Source organism: Jaculus jaculus, chromosome 3 (genome assembly GCF_020740685.1).
Source record: "Jaculus jaculus isolate mJacJac1 chromosome 3, mJacJac1.mat.Y.cur, whole genome shotgun sequence".
Taxonomy (NCBI): domain Eukaryota; kingdom Metazoa; phylum Chordata; class Mammalia; order Rodentia; family Dipodidae; genus Jaculus; species Jaculus jaculus.
In genome coordinates this window covers 95821511-95836370 of record NC_059104.1, presented here as the reverse complement: position 1 = coordinate 95836370, position 14860 = coordinate 95821511, and positions in this window count along the sequence as shown.

Genomic DNA, 14860 nt, shown 5'->3' with positions numbered 1-14860 from the left:
GAGAGAATGGGCAGGCCAGGGCTTCCAGCCACTCCAAACAAACTCCAGACGCGTGCCATTCTTGACTACACAGTGAGTTTGATGCCAACCTGGACTAACTACACAAGACCCTGTCTCAAATATAAAGAAGACCAGCTGGTGGCACATGCCTTTGATCCTAGCACTTGGGAGGCTGAGATAGGAGGGTTGCCTTGAGTATGAGACCAACCACAAAGTGAGTTTCAAGTCAGCTTGGGCTAGAGTGAGAGCCTGCCTCAAAGAGAGAGAGAGAGAGAGGGAATGAATGAATGGCAAATGAATCTAACTACAAATAAAAAATCAAAGCCAGGCATGTGGTACATGCCTTTAATCCCAGCACTTGGGAGGCAGAGGTAGGAGGATCGCTGTGAGTTCAAGGCCATCCTGAAACTACATAGTGAATTCCAGGTCAGCCTGGGCTAAAGTGAGACCCTTCCTCGAGAAACAAAAACAAACAAGAAATACAAAGTCATATCTGAGTCTTTGAAGGATTCATGTGAGTGAGGGCCCTGGGATTTAAGCCTCTTTAACTTCATGGCAACTTGCCCTGGTTGAAAGGTCTGCTCTGCCCAGAGTCCAGTTTTGCTGGTTTCCAAACGTGTTCAATTAATTTCTCATTTTTTCCTCTTGCAAGTGTAGTAAACTTTAAGAACTGAGAAGGCCTGAAATAACAAATTTAGTTTTTGCCGGGTGTGGTGGCACATGCCTTTCATCCAGCACTCGGGAGGCAAAGGTAGAATAGCTGTAAATTTGAAGCCACTCTGAAACTATATAGTGAATTCCTAGCACTTGGGAGGCTGAGATAGGAGGATCGCCTTGAGTATCAGACCAACCACAAAGTGAGTTTCAAGTCAGCCTGGGCTAGAGTCAGAGCCTACCTCAAAAAGAGAGAGAGAATGAATGAACGAATGGCGAACAAATCTAATTACAAATAAAAAATCAAAAGCAAAGGGCTGGAGAGATGGTTTAGCGGGTAAGCACTTGCCTGTGAAGCCTAAGGACCCCGGTTCGAGGCTCTATTCCCCAGGATCCACGTTAGCCAGATGCACAAGGGGGCACATGCGTCTGGAGTTCGTTTGCAGTGGCTGGAGGCCCTGGTGCGCCCATTCTCTCTTTCTCTCTGCCTCTTTCTCTCTCTGTCTGTCGCTCTCAAATAAATAAATAAAAATAAACAAAAAATTTTAAAAAATCAAAGGCAGGCATGGTGGCACACACCTTTAATCCCAGCACTCGGGAGGCAGTGGTAGGAGGATCGCCATGAGTTCAAGACCACCCTGAGACCCCATAGTGAATTCCAGCTCAGCCTGGGCTAGAGTGAAATCCTACCTCAAAAAAAAAAAAGAAGGAAAGAAAGAAAAAGAAAATTAGTTTTACTGCTCCGTCTCTCAAATAACTAACATGCTCTTTGAATTTATTCTTTTTTTGGTTTTTCAAGGTAGGGTCTCACTCTAGCCCAGGCTGACCTGGAACTCACTATGTAGTCTCTGGGTGACCTTGAACTCATGGCGATTGATCCTCCTACCTCTGCCTCCCAAGTGCTGGGATTAAAGGCATGTGCCACCACGCCCGGCTAACATGCTTTTTTTTTTTTTTTTAAATTATTTATTTATTTATTTGAGAGCGACAGACACAGAGAGAAAGACAGATAGAGGGAGAGAGAGAGAATGGGCGCGCCAGGGCTTCCAGCCTCTGCAAACGAACTCCAGACGCATGCGCCCCCTTGTGCATCTGGCTAACGTGGGACCTGGGGAACTGAGCCTCGAACCGGGGTCCTTAGGCTTCACAGGCAAGCGCTTAACCGCTAAGCCATCTCTCCAGCCCCTAACATGCTTTTTATAGGGAAGGAAAAGTGCAAAAATCACAGCAGTTAAGCCTCTCACTGCAGCCTCTTTAACAGGACCACCTGACGCACTGAAGACCTGGAAGGGTTCTAGTGTTCCTTGAGTCTGCCTGCTCCAGCCCTGGGCTTGGGAATTACGTCATCTTGTTTCTCCCTTTTGCCTACTGAGGAGGGGCAGGGCGGGGTACTCCCCGGGATCTCCACAAAAGAGCCCTCATCTTAGGAGAGAGAAAATGCCAGGATACCACAAGTTGAAGTTCAAATGTGAAAACATTAGCAGAGTAATTTTGGCATAGAACACACCATGTAAGTCGTTCTCCAACAGGAAGCAGCTGTCCAAGTCAAAATAGGATAATTCGAGGAGGGTTTGTGCACAAAGATGTGGGTGTCAGGGAACCACAGGAGATGGCATTTTGACTCAGAGCTCAGCAGCTTCAGTGCCAGCAGGAAACTAGAAGGGGACAAGTAGGGAGGGAGTAGTTCTTAGCAATTTACTAGGAGAGAGCTGTGTGGCAAGGCCACAGGGCCAAAGTCCTTGGTGAGGGTCAGGGCTGATCTCATTCTCCCCCTCTCTCCCTCCAGATACCAGAAGGCACAGGATCCTATGGTCAGCCTCACAGGCAGAGGGCAGGGTGAAAAAGGCTGGAGGGGAAGGCCAGGCGATGGGTCTGCCTGGGCAAACAAAAGGTAATGGGTACTGTCCCCTACCCCTTTGGCGCTTCACTATCCACTATCCACCTTTGTTGAGACGAGCAGCCCATCTCCCCAAAATATAGGGAATCCATAAGTTCTATGAGCCATAAGCTCCTTGTACGATGATATAGTCAAGGGCAGAAGGGTGCTGTGGACTGACTACTTATGCCCCCCCCCACATTCATATGCTGACCCCCGAGGGGAGGAGATGAGGAGGTGGCACATTAGTAGGTGCTTATGGCACAAGGGTGCAGCCCTCACATAGAGGGTTAGTGCCTTTATAAAAGAAGTCCTGGGCTGGAGAGATGGCGTAGCGGTTAAGCGCTTGCCTGTGAAGCCTAAGGACCCCGGTTCGAGGCTCGGTTCCCCAGGTCCCACGTTAGCCAGATGCACAAGGGGGCGCACGCGTCTGGAGTTCGTTTGCAGAGGCTGGAAGCCCTGGCGCGCCCATTCTCTCTCTCTCCCTCTATCTGTCTTTCTCTCTGTGTCTGTCGCTCTCAGATAAATAAATTTAAAAAAATGAACAAAAAAGAAGTCCTTCTGCCATGTGAAGACAGTTAGAATGCAACATCTTTTCATCCTGGAAATGGGCCCTCGCCAGACATGCATGCAGCGCTGTGCATTTGGCTTTACATGGGTACTAGGGATTAAGTGTGAAGTTAAGGAGGCCATTTTACATCCAAATCACCACAGTATGTGTATGAAATGTGTGCATATATGGGTGTCATGTGCCAGAGCACACACGTGGACAACCTTGGGGTGTCAGTCCCATTTTCCACCTTATTTGAGACAAGGTCTCTCTTGCTATTTATTTTTTAGTTTTGTTTTGGTTTTTGTTTTTTGAGGTAGGGTCTAGCTCTAGTCCAGGCTGAGCTGGAATTCACTGTGGAGTCTCGGGGTGGCCTTGTACTCACGGTGATCCTCCTACTTCTGCTTCCCAGGTGCTAGGATTAAAGGCGTGTGCCACCACACCTGGCTTTTTTAGTTTTTAAAGTATTTTATTTATTTAATTGCAAAGAGAGATAGAGAGAGAATGAATGGGCATGCCAGGGCTTCCTGCCACTGCAAATGAACTCCAGATGCATGCACCACATTGTGAACCTGATTTTACATGGGTTCGGGGGAATTGAACCTAGGTTGTTAGGCTTTGCAGGCAAGTGCCTTAACCACTGAACAATCTCTCCAGCCCTTTCTTGTTACTTCTGCTGATGTGAAGAAAGCTCATGAGTTTTGGGGTTCTCCTGACTCTGCCTCCTCCCACTACCATAGGTACACTAGGATCATAGACACATGCACTACTGCACATCTGCCTTTAGGTGAATGTTCGAAATCTGAACTCCAGTCAGCAGGCTTGTGGAACAAGCTTCTTTTTTAAATTTTTTTAAATTAATTAATTTATTTATTTGGGAGCGACAGACACAGAGAGAACGACAGATAGAGGGAGAGAGAGAGAATGGGCGCGCCAGGGCTTCCAGCCTCTGCAAACGAACTCCAGACACGTGTGCCCCCTTGTGCATCTGGCTAACGTGGGACCTGGGGAACCAAGCCTCGAACCGGGGTCCTTAGGCTTCACAGGCAAGCACTTAACCGCTAAGCCATCTCTCCAGCCCAAAATTTTTATTTATTTATTTGAGAGTGACAGACAGAGAAAGAGGCGGGGGGGGGGGGGGGGAGGGAGGGAGGGAGAATGGGCGCGCCAGGGCTTCCAGGCACTGCAGATGAATTCCAGATGTGTGCGCCCCCTTGTGCATCTGGCTAACGTGTGTCCTGGGGAATTGAACCTCGAACCGGGGTCTTTAGGCTTCACAGGCAAGTGCTTAACCACTAAGCCATCTCTCCAGCCCTGGAACAAGCTTCTTAAGCATCTTTAATCACTGAGCAATTTTTCAGCCCTTAGTCTTCTATTTTCTAATGTCTGTTTCTGCTTTAACCACACCCAGCTTCTCATTTATTAAATGTTCCATATATATTTTCTGGGGATTTTTAGATTTTATTTTTATTTATTTATTTATTAGAGACAGGGAGAGGGAGAGGGAGAGAGAGAATGGGCATGCCAGGGCCTCTAGCCACTGTAAACGAACTCCAGATGCATGTGCCCCCTTGTGCACCTGGCTTATGTGGGACCTAGAGAATCAAACCTGAGTCCTTAGGCTTCACAGGCAAATGCCTTAACTGCTAAGCCATCTCTCCAGCCCCTTGTTTTGTTTTTTTGAGATAGGGTCTCACTCTAGCCTAAGCTGACCTGGAATTCACTATGTAGTCTCAAGGTGTGGCCTTGAACTCATGGCAATCCTCCTACCTCTGCCTCTCTGCCTCTCCAGTGCTGGAATTAAAGGCATGCGCCACCACACCTAGCAGAGCTATATATTTTCTAAATGCTGCATTTTTTAGGGATTTAATCAGGAGCATCAGGAATAGCTGCATGCAGTATTATTAGCCTCTTATGTGCAGTCTCATATATAGCCAATTGCATAAACCCAGTGGTCTTCTTTTGTACATCCACTGTGGTAGTTTGAATTTATGTCCCCCAATAGAAAGACCCCCCTTTTTTTTTTCAAGGTAGGGTCTCGCTGTAGCCCAGACTGACCTGGAATTCAATCTGTGTGTGCCACCATGCCCTGCAAAAGAGCTCTTTTTTAAAAAAAATATTTTATTTATTATTTATTAATTAATTTTTTTACTGTATAGTCTCGCTCTAGCTCAGGCTGACCTGGAATTCACTTTGGAATCTCGGGGTGACCAGAAACTCACAGACATCCTCCTACCTTTGCATCCCAAGTGCTGGGATTAAAGGCGTGCACCACCACGCCTGACTATTTATTTATTTTAGACAGGGAGAGAGTGAGCGAGAAAGAGAGAGCGAGCGAGAATGGGTGTGCCAGGACCTCTAACCATTGCAAATGAACTCCAGATGCATGTGCCACCTTTTGCATCTGGCTTACGTGGGTCCTGGGGAATTGAATCTAGGTCCTTAGGCTTTGCAGACAAGTGCCTTAACCGCTAAGCCATCTCTCCAGCCTTGTGTCCCCCAATAGGCTCAAATGTTTTATGCTTGTAACTTGGATTTCCAGCCTCCTGGCTGGAAGAGGTGTCACTGTGGGCAGATCCTGGGGTCCAGCCCCAAGGTGTTACTGGGGGCAGATCTGTTTCCAGCCTAAAGGTGTGCAGAGTGAGGTCTGCCTGGGGTTCCCGCTGTTTACCTGGTGCTTGCTTTTGGTGGTGCTGCTGGTGGATCTGTGAAAGGCAGCCAGTCTCTTCTGCCATTATGGAACTTCTCCTAAACTGTGTCTGCTTTGGAAGTTCATCGCAGCAGCGTGGAGCTGACTGACTATGACACCCGCCATGACTGGGCTACAGCTCTGTGGGTCATTATCTTATTTGTAAAGGGTGTAAGGTAAGGTCTGTTTCTGAATTTCCTTTCTTGCACGTGGATATCCCATGGCTCTGGCACCATTTATTGAAAGGACTGCCTGCTATACCGTCACCTTTCCCCTTTTGTCAAAGATCTGTTGGCAAGATTTAGGTGGGTCTAGCTCTACACTCTCGGCTGTTCCTTGACCCATTTGTCCGTTCTTTTTCTTTAAAAATTTGCTTTTACTTAATTATTTATAAGGAGAGAAAGACAGAGAGAGAAAGAGAGAGACAGAGAGAGAGAGAGAAAGAGAGAGAGAGAGAGAGAAAGAAAGGCATGCCAGGGCTTCCAGCCACTGCAAATGAACTCCAGATGCATGTGCCCCTTTGTGCATCTGGCTTTACATGGGTACTAGGAAATCGAACCTGGATTGTTAGGATTTGCAGGCCAATGCCTTAACCACTGAGCCATCTCTCCAACCCACTTGTCTGTTTATTAGCCAGTACCACACTGCCTTGATTACTATAGTTTTATAGTAAGTTAAAAATTTTTTTTATTTATTTGAGAGCAAATGAGGGAGAAAGAAAGAGAATGGGTGTGCCAGGGCCTCTGCAAACAGACTCCAGATGCATGTGCCATTTTGTGCATCTGGGTCCTTAGGAATCAAACTTGGGCCACCAGGCTTTGCAAGCAAGCTTCCTTAACCACTAAGCCATCTCTCCAGCCCTGTAGTAAGTCTTGAAGTCAGATCTTATCCGAATTATGTTGGCTATTCTGAATCTTTTGCCTTTCCACGTAGAATACTTATCGATATCCACAAAATAACTTTGGCTGGGATATTAATTGGAATTGTACTGAATCTATAGGCCGAGTAGAGAAGATCTGACATCTCAGCAATACTGAATCTCTCAACCCATGAACATGAGCTCAGCTGTGGCTTCCATTGTAAGTCTGTCCAGTAAGCTGTGGCTCTTATTATTATTATTTTTTTAATTTTTTTTATTTATTTATTTGAGAGCGACAGACACAGAGAGAAAGACAGATAGAGGGAGAGAGAGAGAATGGGTGCGCCAGGGCTTCCAGCCTCTGCAAACGAACTCCAGACGCGTGCACCCCCTTGTGCATCTGGCTAACGTGGGACCTGGGGAACCGAGCCTCGAACCAGGGTCCTTAGGCTTCACAGGCAAGCGCTTAACCACTAAGCCATCTCTCCAGCCCTGTGGCTCTTATTATTATCATTATTGTTCTGGTTTTCTGAGGTAGAGTCTCACTCTAGCTTAGGCTGACCTGGAATTCACTATGTAGTCTCAGGGTGGCCTTGAACTCACTGTGAACCTCTTACCTCTGCCTCCCGTGTGCTGGGATTAAAGGTGTGCGCCACCACGCCTGGCGCTCCTTTTCTTTCCTATTTGCCTGTTGTAGAATGCTGTCCTCCAAGCATCATCCCCACTTTCATCAGAGCGGCTGTGATGTAAGCAAGAGACCCTCAAGACGGGTCTGTTGACCTTTCCTTACAGAAGGAGGTGGTGAGGGAGGTTGTGGGCCTTCACCTGAGGCCTCAGCCACACCCTCCTGACCTCCCTGCCAGCCTTGTGTATGTAACCCGGCTCCCGCTGCGCGTGGTTTTAGTCTCAAGGCGTGCTAGAGTATATCGGTATGGAAAGTTAACGTGGGACTTCACTGTGCAACTATGGGGAGGTCATCCTCCACACTGGGCTGAGACTTTTCAATGACGTGGTTGCTTAGAGGTCTCCTGCATCCATGTGTCAATACCTCATTATTTTTTCTAATTTTTAAAAATACCTTTCTCTCTCTCTTTTTGGTTTTTCGATGTAGGGCTTCACTCTAGCCCAGACTGACCTGGAATTCACTATGGAGTTTCAGGATGGCCTCAAACTCACAGCGATCCTCTTACCTTTGCCTCCCTAGAGCTGGAACTAAAAGCATGCACCACCACACTTGGCTCTATTTTATTTAGCTGGGCGTGGTGGCACACGCCTTTAATCCCAGCACTCAGGAGGCAGAGGTAGGAAGATCGCTGTGAGTTCAAGGCCACCCTGAGACTCCATAGTGAATTCCAGGTCAGTCTAGGCTAGAGAAAGACCCTACCTTGGAAAAAAAGAAGTAAAAGTTTATTTATTAGAGAGAGAGAATGGGTGCAACCAGGGCCTCTCGCCACTGCAAACTTCAGATGCATACACTACCTTGTGCATCTGGCTTTATGTGGGCACTGGTGAATCAATCTGGGTCCTTTGGCTTTGCTAGCAAGTGCCTTCACCACTAAGGCCTATCTGTAGCCCTTTTTCTTCCCTTTTTTACTCTCTAGCCATTTTCTAATAATTTTTACTTATTTACTTGAGAGAGAAAGAGAGTGAATGAAAGAGTTAGATAGAGAGAGAATGGGTGCACTAGGGCCTCAGAAGGCAGTCGTAGAATTGCTGCAGAGGCCAGCCTAAACTATAAAATGAGTTCCAGGAAGTCAGCCTGGGCTAGAGTTAAGACCATACCTCTGCCTCCTGAGTGTTGGGATTAAAGGCATGAGCCACTCTGCCTGGCTCAATAACATCTCACTCTCTCTCCCTCTCTCTTTCTCTTTACTTATTGGAGAGAGAGAGAACAGGGCAAATAGAGAGAATGGGCACACTAGGGCATCTAGCTACTGCAAATGAACACTAGACACATATACCACCTTGTGCATCTAGTTTATGTGCGAACTGGGGAACCAAGCCAAGGTTTTGCAGGCAAAGCACCTTAACTGCTAAGCCATCTCTCCAGCCTCCCACATCTCTTTTTAAAATCATATTTAACTTCCAAATAAAGAGAATAGCAAAATTATCTATTTTCTGTTACCTATTATCTATACTTCTGATGCACATATTCCATTGTTCATCAAAAAATCAAGGGCTGGGGCTGGAGAGATGGCTTAGCGGTTAAGCACTTGCCTGTGAAGCCTAAGGACCCCGGTTCAAGGCTTGATTCCCCAGGACCCACAATAGCCAGATGCACAAGGAGGCGTACGTGTCTGGAGTTCGTTTGCAGTAGCTGGAAGCCTGGTGGGCCCATTCTCTCTCTGCCTCCTTTTGTCTGTCACTTTCAAATAAATAAATAAAAATAAACAAAAAAATATTTTTGAAAAGTCAAGGGCTGGAGAGATGGATTAGTGGTCAAAGCATTTGCCTGTGAACCCAGGTTTGATTCCCCAGGACCCGCTTAAGCCAGATGCACAAGGGGCACATGCATCTGGAGTTCGTTTGCAGTGGCTACAGGCCCTGGTACGCCCATTCTCTCTCTCTCTCTCTCTCTCTCTCTGTCTCTCTCTCCTCTATCTAGCTCTCTCTGCTTGCAAATAAATAAATAAAAATTAAAAATATTTTTTAAAAGTCAAAAATGTGCCGGGCGTGGTGGCACACGCTTTAATCCCAGCACTTGGGAGGCAGAGGTAGGAGGATTGCCGTGAGTTCGAGGCCACCCTGAGACTCCATAGTGAATTCCAGGTCAGCCTGGGCTACAGTGAGACCCTACCTCAAAAAAACAAACAAACAAAAAAAGTCAAAACTGGGCCTGGCATGGTGGTACACAACTTTAATATCAGCACTTGTAAGGTAGAAATAGGAGGACTGTCATGAGTTGAGGCCACCCTGAGACTCCATAGTGAATTCTAGGTCAGCCTAGGCTAGAGCAAGACCCTGCCTCGAAAAACAAAACAATAACAAAATCAAACAAACAAAAAGTCAAGTATAGATGGTGAGGCTGGAGGATCACTACAAGTTTGAGATAGCCAGGCTAGCTACATAGAGAAAATCTACCTCAAAAACAACACAGCTGTGGGTGGCTAAACTTCCTCTCAGGAGAGAAGACTTATTCCTAGTTTGTCCTCAAATGATGCTCAGGCCTTTTGTATCTGGGTAAGATTTGCTCCTGTACCTAAGATGTAAGGTTAGCAGGGTGTAGTGGCGCATGCCTGGAGGCAGAGGTAGGAGGATCATTGTGAGTTCGAGGCCACCCTGAGATTACATAGTGAATCCCAGGTCAGCCTGAGCTAGAGCGAAACTCTACCTCGAAAAACAAAAAGAAAAGACAAAGAAATAAGGTTAAGAAGCTCTGTTAGTCGAGCTTATTTTACAGAGTAGGAGAAATGGAAAATTGGGTAATAAATAAGAAAGGAATGCTCAGAACTACAGCAGTGTTCATTTCTGCAAATGGCTCTTGGTTGTAAGTGGTATTTAAAATTTCCTTCCTGCACAACACAGCCCGTGTTTATGGTGCTTTCTACAAACGCTTCAGCCTTATTGTTTGTCTGGTAGAATGACCTAAATCTTTTATTTATTTGCTTATTTTTTTCAGAGGTGGTGATCATACCTGGCAATCTGCATATGCTAGGCAGGCTCTACTTCTGAACTGCAATTCTAACCCAAGCCTTATTATTATTATTTTGAGACAAGCCCAACAGACTAGCCTTTCTTTTTCTCACAAGAGAGAAAATTGGAGCACCAGGGTCTTTGGCTACTGCAATCAAAATCCAGACATATGTGCCTCCTTGGGTGCATGTGTGACATTGCACCTTGTGTCACTGTGCATCTGGCTTACATGGGATGTACAGAGTCAAACATGAGTCCTTAGGCTTCACAGGCAAGCACCTTAACTGCTAAGCCATCCCTTCAGCCCTAGGAACTTTTTTTTTTTTTAAATTTTTAATTTATTTATTTGAGAGCGACAGACACAGAGAGAAAGACAGATAGAGGGAGAGAGACAGAATGGGTGTGCCAGGGCTTCCAGCCTCTGTAAATGAACTCCAGACGCATGCGCCCCCTTGTGCATCTGGCTAACGTGGGACCTGGGGAACTGAGCCTCGAACCGGGGTCCTTAGGCTTCACAGGCAAGCGCTCAACCGCTACGCCATCTCTCCAGCCCCCTAGGAACTTTTAATTAATTAATTAATCAATTAATTTGAGAGAGAGGGAGGAGGAGGCAGTGTGTGTGTGGGGGGAACAGAATGGGCACACCAGGGCCTCTAGCCACTGCAAAGGAACCCCAGATACATGCACCACCTTGTGCATCTGACTTTACGTGGGTACTTTACACAGGGTCCTTAGGCTTTGCAGGCAAGTGCCTTAACCACTAAGCTACCTCTCCAGCCCTAAAACTTATTTTTTTGTTTTTTGTTTGGTTTTGTTTTTCAAGGCAGGGGTTTCACTCCAGTCCAGACCTGGAATTCACTTTGTAGTCTCAGGGTGGCCTTGAACTCATGGTGATCCTCCTACCTCTGCCTCCCGAGTCCTGGGATTAAAGTCATGCACCACCATGCCTGGCTAAAACTTTGTGTTTTGTTTTTTAAATTAATTTATTTTTTTTAGTTTTCTGAGGTAGGGTCTTGCTCTATCAGACTGACCTGGAACTCACTCTGGAGTCTCAGGGTGGCCTTGAACTCACTGTGACTCTGCCTCCGGAGTGCTGGGATTAAAGGCATATGTCACCACACCCAGCTCTAAAACTTTTTAAAAATATTTATTTGCAGGGGGAGAAAGAGGGAGAAAGAGAGAGAGAAATAGGCATGCCAAGGGCCTCCAGCTGCTACAAATAAGCTTCAGATGTGCCACTTTGTGCATCTGATCTGTGGGTACTGGGGAACTGAACCCTGGTCTTTAGGCATTGCAGGCAAGTACCTTAACTGCTGAGCCATCTCTCTAGCCTAGTATTTTCATTTGCTACACAGTTATATGATTTCCAGTTAGCCCTTTGTGCTGCAATATCTATTATCTATATAATTCTTTTTTTCCTGATGTAGGATTCCACTCTTGTCCAGGCGACCTGGAATTCACTACATAGTCCCAGGGTGGCCTTGAACAAATAAACTCCAGACGCATGCGCCCTCTTGTGCATCTGGCTAACATGGGTCCTGGGGAATCGAGCCTCGAATCAGGGTCCTTAGGCTTCACAGGCCAAGTGCTTAACCGCTAAGCCATCTCTCCAGCCCTCCAATGTTTTCTTAAATATTTTGATTTGAGATTATTTTTATTTATTTATTTATTTAGTTTATTTGACAGAGGGAGGGAAGGAGAATGAATGGGAACTCCAGACGCGTGCGTACCCTTGAGCATCTGGCTAAGGTGGGTCCTGGAGACTCGAGCCTGGGTCCTTCAGCTTTGCAGGCAAACACCTTAACCACTAAGCCATCCCTCCAGTCCTTCATTTTTATTTATTGAGAGTGATAGAGGCAGATGAAAGGAAGAAAATGGGTGTGCCAGGACCTCTAGCCATTGCAAACAAACTCCAGACACATGTGCCACCATATGCATCTGGCTTATGTGGGCCCTGGTGAATTGAACCAAGGTCCTTTTCCTTTGCAGGCAAGCGCCTTAACTGGTAAACCATCTCTTCAACCCTGCTGCAACAAATGTCCTTTATTCCATGGGTCAGGGAAGTCATCTGTGGACTCTTACTTGCTGAGGCTGTCAACCCCGTCTGCTGCCTGGACTCCTGCTCATACCTTCTTGAAAACAGCCAAGGCCTTCTCGTTCTTGTTGGATGTTCACTGCATGTTCAGCATTTTCTTGTTCTGTATCATGCTGGAAGGCGTCTTGCTGTAATTGCCACAGACACATTTTTTCCTTGCCTTACTTATTTTTATCTGCACTTCATCCTGTAATATTGCCAGTCAAAATTTTCTGCTGTGAAGCCACTATTTGCCATGGGGTTGCATCACCACTTCCCCTCTACTGGTCCATGTATGGAAATCACTGAGCTCATCAGATGTAGCAGAACCCTAGAATCTCATTTTCAGTGTTTCATGGGGCCACTGCTGTTACCACTTACTCATCAGTCTGGATCCCAACAAGAAACAGAAACATGGCACACTTGTAACAGGATAATGTTCTGTCACACAGGGCTTCTTACATATTTTTAAAAATTATTTTAACTTCCATGATTGTAAACAATATCCCATGGTAATGCCCTCCCTACATCCACTTTTCTCTTTGAAACTCCACTTTCCATCATATCCACTCCCCCCTCAATCAGTCTTTTATTTTGATGTTACAATCTTTTACCTCCTATTATGAGGGTCTTGTGTAGTGTCAGGCACTGTGAAATCATGGATATCCAAGCCATTTTGTCTGGAGGCTCTTAGATTCTTTCTGCCACCTCTTCTGCAATGGACCCTGAGCCTCTGTCATATCTTCTCAGCACCATGGTACCTGAGTCATCCCAAGGTCACTGCCATCTGAAGAGAAGCTTCTCTACCAAAAGTGAGAGTCACATTAATGTAAGGGTATGAACATTAAGAGAAGTGCTTACTGGGCGGTTTGATAAGCATAGTATATACATTTAGCCAGGCAGCAGCAGACTTTATACCCCTAGGGCTCAGGACTACTCCTGTTATAGGTTTTCGGTACCAGGGATGTATTCCCTCCCATGGAGCAGGCCTCCAGTCCAATTAGAGGGCAGTTGGTTTCCACCATAAAAAACGTGCCACTATTGCACCCATTGGTTCATTTGACCCTGTCTGGCAAAATATAAGGCATGCAGTGTCCGTTGAGTATCTTCCTCCTATTGAACTGCATGCAGAATGGCTTCTTCTAGGTTTCTGTCAGCTGGTCTACATGGAGTAGGTTATCAGCTCAGTTCCAGCAGGATTTCTCAGTGGCCTTGCAGCCCAAGTATGTGGCGTCTTCAACAGGGTCTTACCATCTATTCCTACAGATTTTTGTTTTGTTTTGTTTTTCAAGGTAGGGTCTTACTGTAGCCCAGGCTGCCCTGGAATTCATTATGTAATCTCAGGGTGGCCTTGTGTTCATGGTGATCCTCCTACTTCTGCCTCCCGAGTGCTGGGATTAAAGGCGTGCGCCACCACGCCTGGCTGAGATTTTTTTTTAAAAGTGCTTTAACTTTTATTATGCTTGTGCGAATACACTGATCCTACACAGAATTCTTTACAAAGGCACAGGTATAGGAGAGGGCAGAAGATCAAGGGCAGAAGACAAGTCAACAGAAAATGAGGAATAGTGATGTAGACAGTTTGGGTCAAAGCAGCAATCAATCTGGAGACAAAACATTGAGAACACCCTTGCAGGAAGGGAACTGGAGGAACAGAAACTAGGGGACTGGAGAACTTTAGTGCCCCTTCCTTTGACTTTCTGAGGGGGTGGAGAGGAAAATTAGGAATCCCTGGTAAGCAAATGGAAGCCAGAGATAAGAGGAAATATTTACATGACTCACACAAGACAATCTCTAGAGATTAAGCAGAGAGAATAGACCTGCGAGGAAGATGCCAGGTTCACTCTATCCCATAATGAAGAGAATGGGAACAGCAATCCATACACTCTGTCGCAGTCAGCTTCACACCACTGGGATGAACCTCCAGACCAGACGTTTATGGGGAGGCAGGAAGGGCTCACTGAAGCTTAGAAATCAAGGGGAAATTCTATTATGGCAGAAGAAGCTGGCCCCCTTTCACAGGTCCACAAACAGTGAGACCCCCCAACCCCCAGTACAGACAAGCACACTCCAGGAGCCCCAGGCAGAACTCAGGCATTTTGCGTTGTATGTCTTTAGGCTAGAATTCAGATCCGCCCACACTTTCAGGCTGGATCCTAGGATCCAACCACAGTGACAAGTTACAAGCTTGAGTAAAACTCCAGAATCTACTGGGGAACATCCATTCAAACTACCACATGCTCCAAGATTTAATCCCTTAACAGTACAGTCATCAAGTCAAGTGAGTTTCTCATCCGTTGCCCCTTAGAAAAGTCAATAGCATGTTCCCTACGTGTCTTCATAGACATCAAAGAACTGAACTTGGAGGTAGGTTACCCGATTTGATTTCTATGCCCAAGTCTTGGATAATCTTAAATAATGAACTAAATTGTAACTCCTGTTATCCTGAGACACCATGCTCTTAGTCTCCCCTTCATAACTAAAGAGGATCCGCCAACTGCTGCTTGTCAATCTTTTTATTATTA